This window comes from Stegodyphus dumicola, chromosome 1 (assembly GCF_044657685.1).
Source record: "Stegodyphus dumicola isolate Sdum_Otavi_A_Nest chromosome 1, ASM4465768v1".
In the NCBI taxonomy this organism is placed as follows: Eukaryota; Metazoa; Arthropoda; class Arachnida; order Araneae; family Eresidae; genus Stegodyphus; species Stegodyphus dumicola.
In genome coordinates this window covers 123,792,234-123,805,058 of record NC_140768.1, presented here as the reverse complement: position 1 = coordinate 123,805,058, position 12,825 = coordinate 123,792,234, and positions in this window count along the sequence as shown.

Below are 12,825 nucleotides of genomic sequence, written 5' to 3'. Positions count from 1 at the left end.
ATCCCGAAATATTTTTGGACCGATTCCACCACGACCATATCTTGGATTCTAAGAAATGATGTGTGGGGAACTTTTGTGGGCAATTGTGTGAAGGAAATTCGCGCTTTCACCAAAGCAAATCAGTGGTCATATGTACCGGGCCATTCTAACCCAGCTGATTTACCTTCTCGTGGTTGTTCCCATCTTCAGTTTTCCGAATTAAATTGGTGGAGAGGGCCTCTTTGTCTCAAAGGCCCTGGAGATAGCTGGCCAAAATTAGAAATTAAGCCAAATGAAACTTTAGCTTTTTCAGAGTGCAGGAAAGGCATAAATTTAAATGTAAATCTTAGTATAACTACAAAAGCGGATAAAGTTAAGTGGTGTGAGAAGTTCTCTAAATTTAAAAAAATGTTAAGAGTTTTAGGTTGGATAAAGAGATTTATCAAAAGAAAATTGTAAATAAAGAGCCTTTTCTGTCTGCTTCCGAGATACAGGAATCTAAAATTATACTTCTTTCACTTGTTCAGGGGGAGAGTTTTCCAGAGACTCCATCAATGGTCTTTTGACCGTACGAGATCAGAGTGGCTTAAGAAGAGTAAAAACGAAAATCACTGAACGAGATGATTCTTATGCATTCTGGTACCCGATTTTATTACAATCTAAGCATTATATTGTTGATTGTTTAATTAGAGATTACCATTTAAAGCATTCTCATGCTAGCGTACAAGCATTAACTGTTATAATTAGAGAAGAATTCTGGATCATTGGTGCAAGACTCCGAATTAGATCAGTAGTGAAACAGTGCATCCGTTGTAAATGATTTTCAGCAAAACCTCCAACTACTGCACCCATTCAATTACCATTAGACACAATTCAAGCGGCATAGATTTATGTGGCCCTCTGATTCTCAAAAATAAAAACAAAGCCTGGGTAGTACTGTTTACGTGTGCTGTATTATAAAAGTTCTTATTTATTACTTGTATACTATTGCATAAGTCTTGTTCGTAAGCTGAATAAATCACAGAGAACTATATATTAGTATAATATCTTTTCTGTGCGTTTACCTATTATCTTGTCTGTCAATTTATAATATAACCAGTTATTTAAGTTTGCTAAATTAAGCGAAAAAAAACTTAGATTGGTGCAGATTTTATATAAAAATTCAAAACATATTTGTATGTAAAACCTCTTGGATTTTATATGCAAATCTAGGCTTTCTTACTTTTCTTAATGCTAACTCGTTCCCTAAGGTTATGCTTAACTTTTTAACAAATAATTCAGATGTGATAAAAATCATGATGAAAACACTGGCTCGTGGAATCCTTGATTTTTTTTTTTTTTTTTAATTTTATTTTTTTATTTTTATTTTTAAGCACATTAAATTTATTGGAGGAGGGGCCCAGGAAAATTTTTTCCATAGGGGTTTTGCTCTAGGTACTGTTATTTTATCACATTGCGAGAAACATGCATACATTTATGCAGATTTTTCATTATTTAATTTCTTTAAGTATAATACAAGCTCTGATATTCAGTGGCAATAATCTGAAAAGTGAACCGACATTTATAGTGAACCAATGCAAAATGCCAAAACGAAATTAATAGTCGTTCTGGGATAATAAATCAAAATCGAATTTATTAAGTCACAGAAGAGAACCTGAAACTATATTTGTTATAGCATCAGTTTGAAAAGGTGTTTAAGTTGACTAAAATACATAAAAATTTTCCCCAGCAAGCAATACTGCCAGCTGCGGCAAATTTATGTAAGCTTATCATTAATTATGTTCTGTTTGAAATCGCTTTCTTATTTATCTTCATAAACAGCAAAAGAAAATCCAACCTTAACATTCCCGTTACTTTCATCTGTAAAACAAATTAATTTATACCCTTGAAGAATACACGGCTGTATGGTCGGTAGAGAAAATGTCTGACTCCGATTCCCTCACCTATATGTAAACATATACACATGTATTGCAGCTTAAATTTTATTTTAATATAAAAGGAGTAATAGATGCTACAAGAAAGAAAAATAATGTCATTGTGTATATTAATTAGCACTGATTATGAAATGGAATAACTGGCATTAGATAATTTCTAAGAAACAGCTTCGGCAAGATCTCTGATAGAGGACTATAGGTCCGATTTGATAATCTTCAGAGCTGAGAAGAGTCTTCATACTAACTTGAGTAGGAGGAAGAGCTGTTACTGTTAGACCTACTTCTTATAACTTTTCAGGATAGATTTCTTTAAGTTCTAAAAGAGATGTCTTGCAAGAGCGATAATATTTCTCTATTTCTGCAAGGTTTGTGTAGAAATCTTGTTTGTATTTTTTTTATTTGTATACATTGCAGAGACATTAAGTATTTTGGAAGCAGGAAAGATGAAAATATGCAAAGCCTTCGCCGGAAATCGAACCGCAGACATCTCAATTACCCGCTGAGCGTGCAAACCACTACACCACGAAGGCTTGTTAAGTAGGTGGGAGAAATACCTTATAACCTAAAGGCTCTTGGTTATTTATTTTCATTCGCTTTGGCTTAGCCTTTTCAATATCATCCAAATATTTCTCAAAATCTAAACCATCACTGAAAGAGGATGATAGAGAGTCATTTGCAATGTGTGCAATCTGAATCCTGATTTGAATACTCAATCAGGATTACTTGATACTTGATATTATTCATAGCTGTTATGCTATGAATAATTTCATTCTTACTGACAGTTCAGAGACGGCTTTCTTTGCCTTTTTTATTTGTTCATCATCCAACAAAATTCGGTGCTTTCGATCTACATATATTGAACCCAGCAAGATATCATTAACTAGCAAACTAGTTTATCTTTTCTTCCTTGAGGAAATGATTCCTTCTGCAATAAGCCCTCTATTTCGGGAAGAACAAACATCACATTCTTCTATTCTCACAGAAACAAGCGTCCTGTTAATTTTTCAGATTGTAGCTTTTTTGTGGCTGTAAACAGTATAGAAAGAAGAGTTTCCAATTCTGCAAGATAATTCCACAATCTTTCTGTTAGTGAAACATTAGGGTTAGCTACATCTTCTAAAAAAAGTTCTTAATTCTAACAATCTCTTTTTCTTCAAATATCTACTTCCCTATCGCGTTGCTTGATCAATAACTGCTCCTTTTTCTGCTCGCCACTTATAAGAATGGCATCAATTTTGGGAGTTCTTGCTGCTTGCCATAATTGTGCAGTAGATAACCAACTCCATTAGAAATTATTTAAGGACACATTATTATCATTTAACCAAAAGGTTTCACAATAGCCACAGGCTAATTAATAAATTCAGTGATAAAAATTTCTAATAATAACTTTACTGATGCAAATAATATTAAAAGTCCAATGGCTACTTTAAACCCTCATTTAGCTATTTAGTACTTTGTAATTATATATGAACTTGGAGACTATAATTATCTACTCTTTATTGAGACTGTAATTATGTACTTATAGTCGGAGTCGGTCATTTTACTATGGAAACGATTCCGCATTTTCCTTCCTAAAGGATGATATCTCTCTCTCCCATTCAACAAATGTGGTGGTAATTTGTTTTTAATCCCTACATCACTCAGATTTTCAGTTAAGGTATTTTTTCGCCAACATCACTCAGATTTTCGGTTAAGGGAATGATTATGAAATTTTTAATTGTATTCGGTTTGAGATAGGAAAACATGCCCAGGCGTCATGTTTAATGCAGTCACACCAAGTTGGGAAGTCTTAAGAGCTCCCTTTTTTTCGTTGGAATTTGAATCCGGGTCGAACTAACTAGTGTTCAGCTGTTCCAGTAAAATCGGCAGACTCCTGTGTTTTCACCATAAATGAACTGTTAGTTTTATTTTCGTTATGCTTAAAAGGCACTTCCTGAAATAAGACATTCCCCCCCCCTTGCCCAATCGGGTTTTCATTAATATAAAATTTTGAGAAAATGACAAAATTGACTGCAATTAATGGATAATCACTGCATCAAATAAAATTTAGAATAACGAAATGAGTATTAAAGCAAAATATAATCTCCTTCAAATGCAGAATCTAGAAAAATCCTTGAATGCCCAGTGAAAATGAAATGTAACAAAGAAAATTTTCATACTAAATCTTAAGAAAAGAGCTGCATTTTAAAACACTTAAAGGAAAGATTATGCAAATTTTCCTTTTTCCCTCCGAATAATTTTCAGCATAAGTTTTTTTTATTAATTTTTATTCTACCTGAATAGCGTTAAGGCAAAAAGAAATTTGCGAAGCTTTCTGTGGTGTCTCCTTGTTTCCGCAGTTTTTAAAATTTTTTCCATTTCATTGAAATCATCAATCTTCATTAACCCCTTTCCCAAAGGGGTTACCTAGTAGAGGTTGATTAGGTCTTGGCCCCTTCCGAAATGTTAGGAAAACTAAAAATTTTTCGAAAAATGTACTATACGATCTCAGATATTTCAATGAACGAAGCTAAGCTGTATTCAAAAGGGGAGAGAGATGTTTAGACTCTACGATGAATTTTGGCAATGGACTAAAAGATAGTTTCCTAAAGTAAAAATAATACCAATGTATTCTTTTGAAATTCTACACAGAGGTGAGTTACAAGGAAATCTTTCAGAATAAATTTTCATTACGAAAAGAAATGCAAATTAGGAGAAACACACCTCGAATACCATTACAGTTTCTCAAAAAGCTTGTCCTAGCCAAACGAATCTTCCCCCCCCCCAACCGCAAAAGATTGTCATTGAGAAATATAACATCAGAATCTCGATTGAATGGATATGCTTTACCTGCACTCATCAGAATATCCAAACAAATTAAAAGAAATCATTGATAAATTTATTAATCATCAATGGTAGATTTTCTAGTTTCAAAGATTTAATTCAAAAATTACTGTAAAATGATTTTAGAAAAATCTGAAAGTTTTCAGATTTTATATTATGCCCAAAGGGACTTTTTTTTAATGTTTTGTGTGTTACCTTTATTTATTAAATATCATTTCTTCGCACTTTAACCATAAAATTCAATTCAACAGCAATATCACAAAATAATTTAAAAAGAGCATATCCTAAGAATTTCCAATACACGGTCTCACGCGCTGGAAATTTTTTTTCTTCTTCAGTGTTGCCACTGCTCGCTTTGAAATCGTGGAGTTTGTTAATCAAAAATTCGTTAAAAGTTTTACAAAATATGAAATAGATAATAAAACAAATTCCAAAATCCAAATTTGGGGTTCCAGATATTTGGGTGGAGGATTACATTATTCAAAATTTAGGTATTCAAATTATAGGTACCGTTGTTTTATCACAATGCGAGAAACATGCATACATTTGTGCAGATTCTTCATTTTTTAATTTCTTCAAATATAGTACAGGGCGATGATATTTGGTGGCAACGCAATGAAAAGTGATTCAACGCATGAAATGAATGCAATGAACGCAATGAAAAGTGATTCAACGCATTTAAAATTTCAACAACCAATGTAGCACAGAAGTTCCCAAAATATAGGGCAGCAGTAATTGCATATATTTGTTACAATCATTTATAACAATTTACATGTATATATAAGAAAGAGACAGAGTGCAGTAAAGGTAAGTAGTTATACAGCATATATTATAAATATTTATATTCATACATGATATAATTTTGTTTTAATTATTATTTATTAATTACCTATCCATCAGTCACTCTCTATATGCATATATATATAGCAATTTCATTATATATATTTGCAAGATAAAAAATATGAAAGCAAACTTCTAATTTTAATTGGCTATAACCACTTTTATTTTTTATTTAATTTGGGGACTTCCTCTCTCAGTCTTAGAAATAGTGCTATAAGTGTAAACTGCGCCATTTAAATCAATCCTGCGATCTTACATAACGCCTAATGTAGATATCTCTTGCCCAATCAAAGAGCAATAGTAAATCAAAACTTTCTGACTTCCAATCTTCTTCCTCTACATTACTACTGAGACTCTCTCTTCTCGCTTACCCTTTCATTCTGTTAAGATGCTGTTGCAATCATGTATGTTTGCTTCTATCGCAATAGTATCAAAATTGTTTTCGGAATAGGCATGATTAGAGTACCAAGTGAATTTTGACCACAAATATGAATTTAAATAAAAGAAAAAGGAATTTAATCTGGCTTGACTCGTTCCTCTTCAATATGGGTCAACACTTTAAACATCAAGTATCTACGCCATCAGTATTTCTTCGCATCTACATCTCAGTGTTCTGACATCAGGGCTTCCAAAATTGTGCTTTTATGACACTTTTTAGTCGTACAGGATTGGATTACATGCTGCTGACCTCAGTGGAACATTTATTCCTCAGTTGGATTTCTGTAAAATAGTATCTGCAAATTCATCATTCTAAGTTACTTATCATCGAGTATTCAAATATGGTGTGCTTTCATTACATATATGTAATGAAATTGCTAATTATTTTCAGATTATTTAATATTGTTTCATTTTAGAATGCCTTTTTCCAAGTCTCCTATTCATCTAGTTTATTTTTAAACAGACACTTTACTTTGTGAGTCACTTGCAGTTCCAAATGTAAATTAGGGTCACAATTAAATTAAACTTATTCGCATGGGCACAATATCAAAAACTTGGGAAACACTGGTTTTACAAAATCACAGTGAACTTTACCAAACAATTTTGGTCTACTGTGATGATGGAATATTAAAGTGGTGAATTCAATATTCACGAAAAATAGTGATATTCTCGAAATCTATGAAGATCCCTTAAAATTCATACTACGATTATGAAATTTAATAAATTTTATTACTAAAATTATTAACTTAAGAATTAATACAGAAAATAATCCAATTTTCTTTCACACTTTTCCAGGCTTAAGACTGGCAGTAAAAATACTGTTGTGTGTAAAAGGTACGGTTTGTTGATCATTTTCCTTTTATTAAGTTATTCTTAGAGAAATATTTCAGATGGTTTAGTGGAATTTTTGTAGATAAGAAAGGATATCTTCGTGGAGGACTTTCTAAGAGAAATTGTTTAGCATCTAGGTTACACATGAGGAAAACCATGAAAACACTCATGCAGGGTACCTCTTCATTAGGAATCGAACCCAGGTAAAACTACCAGTGTTTAGCGACTTTAATATGCAAGGAAATATATAAGCTGGTTACCATTTTAATAGTACTTTAATTCTAAAATTTAATATGAAATTTGGTCTTGTTTAAGAGAGGTCAGTTTTTTTATGTCTGTTCTTACTTCACTTAGTTTTAACTGTAAATTAGGATTCATTTTCAATTTTGTTCTGTATTTATTTTTCAAATGTAACATGGAAGAAAATCCTTCCTCACACAAATAGGTTGTGTAAAAAGACGACACACACTTAATAGCTTTATTTGAAATTCCTTTAAAGTTTTTTTCTTGGTATAGCCAAAATTTAACCAGAGTGTTACTTTTTAAATCTTCAGTTAGAGTTCAATCACAGGAAATTTCTATCAATTGTTCTTTTTCTTCACAAGACAAAATTTCCCTTTATTTGAGCAAAATGAATTTCTAAGCCAGTTTTCTTTTCATGATTCTCAGGAAAATAGATGTTGAAATTATTTATCAATGAAAAACAATAAGTTTTAATGTTATATGTTGATTGTTTCATTTTCAAATTTACTTTTGATTAGAAAACTTTCTGAAAGTGGTAAAAAGCTTAAAATATTATTATCCAATTCTTTCTATGCACAATTTTTACAATATTGATAAACGAAAATAGAGGCTTGCAGTCATGGCGATAAATGACTTTTTGTAGCACCCATTTTCTTGGGAATTCAAGTTCTTAGAAGGCGGGGACAGGTGACGGAGGACGAGGACGCATGACGTATCACAGACGCAAAGCAGGCTTATGTCCCGCGTCCTCCACTAACTAGTAGCAACAATTCCCTGGGGCCCCAGGAGGCCCCACCGGGAGTTTATTTTGATCTTAAATAAAAATTACAGGATCATACAAGGGCAGACGAGTATTACATTTGCTTGTTAGTCTACAGAAGTACGGTAGTTAGTTGACATCGAATATAGAAACAGAAAATACATACTCATATAACGGTACAAATACAGATATAACTGATACGAACGCAGGTACAGAGTTCGCTAGTTCATAAATGCAAATACATTAATACAGTTACACTAATACAAATACAGAAATCACTAATACATTAATACAATTACACTGAAACTAATACAAATATGTTGTATTCATAGATACATTCACGGGTGCAAAGGGAAACATAGATGCTAATACATAGTGTTAATTGCTGGGTTGCATAGATATTGAAAGTTCTTATGAAAGAATACACAGATACAGAATACACGATTTCACTGATTCATTAAAATAATAGATACATATTATACATGGTTATACAAGGTTCACGTGCGTGGGTATAGGAGATATTAAATACATAGCTATTTGCTGACATAATGATATAAATGCATACATGAGTTTATAATGATGCAGCCACAGAAAATACTCTGATACTGAGTACACAGTTTCACTAATTCTAATATATAATAGGTGCTTATTAAAATGTTATTTGAAATACATATGCGTGAAGGTATGAGATATTAAATACATAGATATATTCTGACACAAGGATACTAGTGCAAGCATGAGTTTGTAAAGATGCAGACACAGAATATGCAGATACATAGTATGCAATTTCAGTAATTCAAATATAGAATAGATACTTAATAAAATGGTTAAATACATAGATACATGCTGACAACTCTGGTAGACAGGTGACGGAGGACGGGGACGCCTAGAGGTAAACAGGAATATGCCCCACGCCCCCCCATCCAGACGCAACAACTCCCTGGGGCCCCATAAGGACGCACCGGGTGTTTATTACCGGTATTATTAGTTTATTCTAGAATTCGCTTGGTTTGCTATATTGTTTATAGATTATTACCCTGTTCTTAGATTGTTTCGTTACTTCCTTTTACGGCATTTCTTATACAAGTTACTGTTTTCCTCTCTGATTACATGTAATTCATTGCAGGGCACAATATATTGAATTTATGCGTTGCAGAGCAGTATGGTTAATATATACACTTACATATTTATACAATTTTATACAGTACTATATAACACCTGCTAAGTTACAATAGAGACACATATACTGTTAACACTTACATATTTACAATACTATACAGTACCATTTAACACTTATTGTGTTACTTTAAGTACACATATGCTGTACACGCGCATCTCACGCAGTTTGCCTATTACATGTTGCATACATGGTGTTCTTTTAATCTGCATCACACATAAATTGCTTTACCTCAATACAGAGTTTAGCACTGATTATTGTGTGCAGTGAATACTACAGAGGTAGTTAGAACATTGGTTTATTCCATAGTGCCCTATACATGCCGCAGTGTGCGATCGTTACGCGTTTGTACTTAGCTCACAGCACATAGTTCGTTGTAGTACATAGTTCGTACACAGTACATATTTGTACATGTATTCACTACACCTCTTGCATTTCCAGTGCACTTATTCGATCCTGAATGCATAAAGATCATTTGTGAAAGTCTCCTATTGTATGAGTTTGCCTACAAAGGATAAACCACATGAAATTCTTGCGCTGTGTGTGCTATTATTATTCCTACGATGGTTGGCAGACATCCTGCCCTAGGGCGCTCAGCTGCTGTATAATATTACATATTTTTCTTATCGCAGGTGGGTGTTTGATAATGAATCTCTTGTAAGGTACTATACCCGTAGTGGGATGTGGTAGGTAGTGGCTCGTCGTGAGGCTACAGTTGAACACGTAGTAGTCGAGGGAGCCAATTTCCCCTCACACACACGCTTATAAAAGAAGGTGGGAAAAGGGCCATGCCCCGTGATATAGTTTACCAAAGGGGTATGGCCTGTAAGCATTCTTTATCTACTACAGGGTAGAATTCGAAAGTCCTTCTGCCTTATCTCCATTTTCCCATTCGTGTTGCCATTGTTTATTCCCCATGTCTCTTAGTTGTCTTTTTAAAAATGACGCCGGGATTAGTGCTGAGACCACCTGCGCATTATTGTTGTTTGCTGCCTCATTGGCCAATTGATCTGCCATCTCATTGCCTGCGATCCCTGAAAATAGGTTTTTTTTTTACCCCAGGTGGATTAAAAAGCAAAAATCACGATATATTTTAGGAGCGTTAATATTTTTGATTATTTTTATCTTTTTTATTTGCGTCTTAAAACAACTATTTCTGTTTCAGATTTCCAGTTTTTAAAATAAAATGAAATTCTTATAAATTAAGCCGTATAATTTTTTATCTTAAACATTAATTTATTAATGACAAAAATATGAAAAATAGATATAATGTATGGGAACATATATTAACAGAACCTATTTAGCTACGCAGTGGTGCCAAAATGAATGAGAATAATGCTAAAAGAGATTTTATGAGTGAAAATCGCATCATTTACTAATAAACGTTTTAACTAAATTTTTTAATTGTGAAAATTATTGAAATATTGTAATAAAGGAGGAGAATTCTGTTCTGAAATATTCCATTCGTCTGTAGTGAAAATTGCAATGTAATTCGTGTTCTTTCAGATGTTGAAAGGCAATTTAAAACTATTAGTTCAACGCTGCCATTGATATGCTTAATATTTTCAGTAATTAATTTATCTAAATTTACGAAGTAGTATATTCTTTTAGTTGTATGATGTCATTTTTATTATCATTATTATATTAATATTGATGATTTCACTTACTGAATGCTGTGGAAAGTAAAAGTAGAATAAAAATTAAAATAAATTAAAAGCAAAAGTGTAAATTTTAAAGTTTCACTTCAAATAACGATTAGAAAGTACTCCACGAAGGCGTTCTTTCCCTTAGGCAAATATTCCTCGAGTGCTTTATTATTATATAGTAATTCAATTCAGTTCCGTTTAAATAACATACAAATTATTGCGCATTACTTAATTCTACGATTAAATGTTTCACGTTGTTAAAACGAATTGTAATTTATTATATTTTTCAAACGAAGGGAAATTAAAATATTTCTTTCAAAACAAATTTAATATTTTCAGAATTATCTTTTACAGATTAGTGTGAATTTTTGGCAGCTGGGTAATTTACAGGCTAAGAAACAGCACACCTGTTCTCTTTTTTAAAGCAAATCATGTAAATCCTCAAGCATTAAAATATGCTTAGTAAATAAGATATATTTTAGGAGTTATATGCCTTCAGATTTAATTCTCGTTTTGGAATTTTTAAAGAATTTTTAACCTGCACTTTATCTGCAATGGGAGAATATTTCGAAAATTTTGATATGAAAAATTGGATAAATAGTGATTTACTCACTATTTCAACTAAAATATTCATCCATTCCATTTCCTCTCCCCATGAGTGAAGAAATCATGAATTTTGATAAATTTTAATGAAAAAAAAATTAACTGGAATATTTGCTGCTTATTGTTTAAGCAACCAGAATGAAACTTTGTGTTCTTAGCTTGTCGCATAAAACTTGCCCCTATTTTCTCTGACCTTGAATTCATTCAAAGATCCCTAAGAAACGAGAAATCTCTCTTTTCTAAATGTGGTGTCATAAATTCTTTGCATTTTCTGGACCATGACACCATTTCGACATGTGGGTGGGGCAAAATCCTTTCATGCCACGACTGCCTAACTTACGTCAATCATTTTGTCTCCTTTAAAAAGGAAAGCATAAATTCTGGAGTTAGCAATTGATACTTACGAATGATTTCCCACTCCAGATTATTAATCTAAAAAAGAGAAAAAAAATCAATCCGCTTTTAACTTTTGCCATTTTGGAATTTTCCATACTTCTAAATCCAAAATTTTTCCGCCCCTATCTCTGCCTCCTGGTGCGATTGCATCGTCTTTTTTATATTGTGAAAACCATACATTCAAACATTCTAGGTAACGTTGTTTCGTCACAGTGCAAGAAACATACATACATTAATGCAGATTCTTCCTTATTTAATTTCTTTAAAAATAATACAGGGTGAAATTATTTTGTGGCAACAATTTGAAAAGTGATATGCCGTTTATAGTGAACCAACGCAATGCATGTTATATTAAATTATAAAAATCATTCACATTAATAAATTCAATTTCAAACTTAGTATTAGTCTTTATTTTTGGATTTGGGTTTAATGGAAGTGCTAGTAACAGATTCAATATATGAAAAAAATTAAACGCTTCGGAATGACATACTATCAAAATTTCGAACTGCAAATAATATACCACGTTTTATCTTAACTTGCAAAGGTCATTTGAAATTAAATACCAGAATCCTGCCTAGTTACTTCTTTATTTATACTTAGAAAATGTGTCTATTAATTATTCGATCATAATAACGAATTATATAGATATAAATTAATATACAAAATAATTACATTATAATAAATAGTTACAATTAATTTCCACTTTCACTCCCTTTTGAGTTGGGATTGCAAAGGGAGAAACCTTTCCTTCAGGTGGTCGCCTTTAATAATTTTCAGGTAAGAGACTAAGAAATACAAAGGAACTTTTCCTTATTTTCTGCTGACTCCTATGCCTGAACTGGGGTAGGTCACGAAGTTGCTATTTCATAGTCGAATGATGGAATATTAACTTTTGTAAATACTGAATTTAACTATTTCATGCGCTTCCAAGGGCTTCTTTTCTGCGTCATATACGGAATTGCGTCACTGCACCATATAGGAAGAGAGCCCTTAAAAATTTAAAGGAAGACGAATTCTATTATATATATACTTAAAGATTCTAAAGTTAAAAGTAAATTGGCGTCAAAGCAAGGTTATTCCTCAGCTGTATTAATATTAGTAATCAACATCCAAACATATCAAAATTAAAATAAGAATTCATAGCAGTAAACCTCT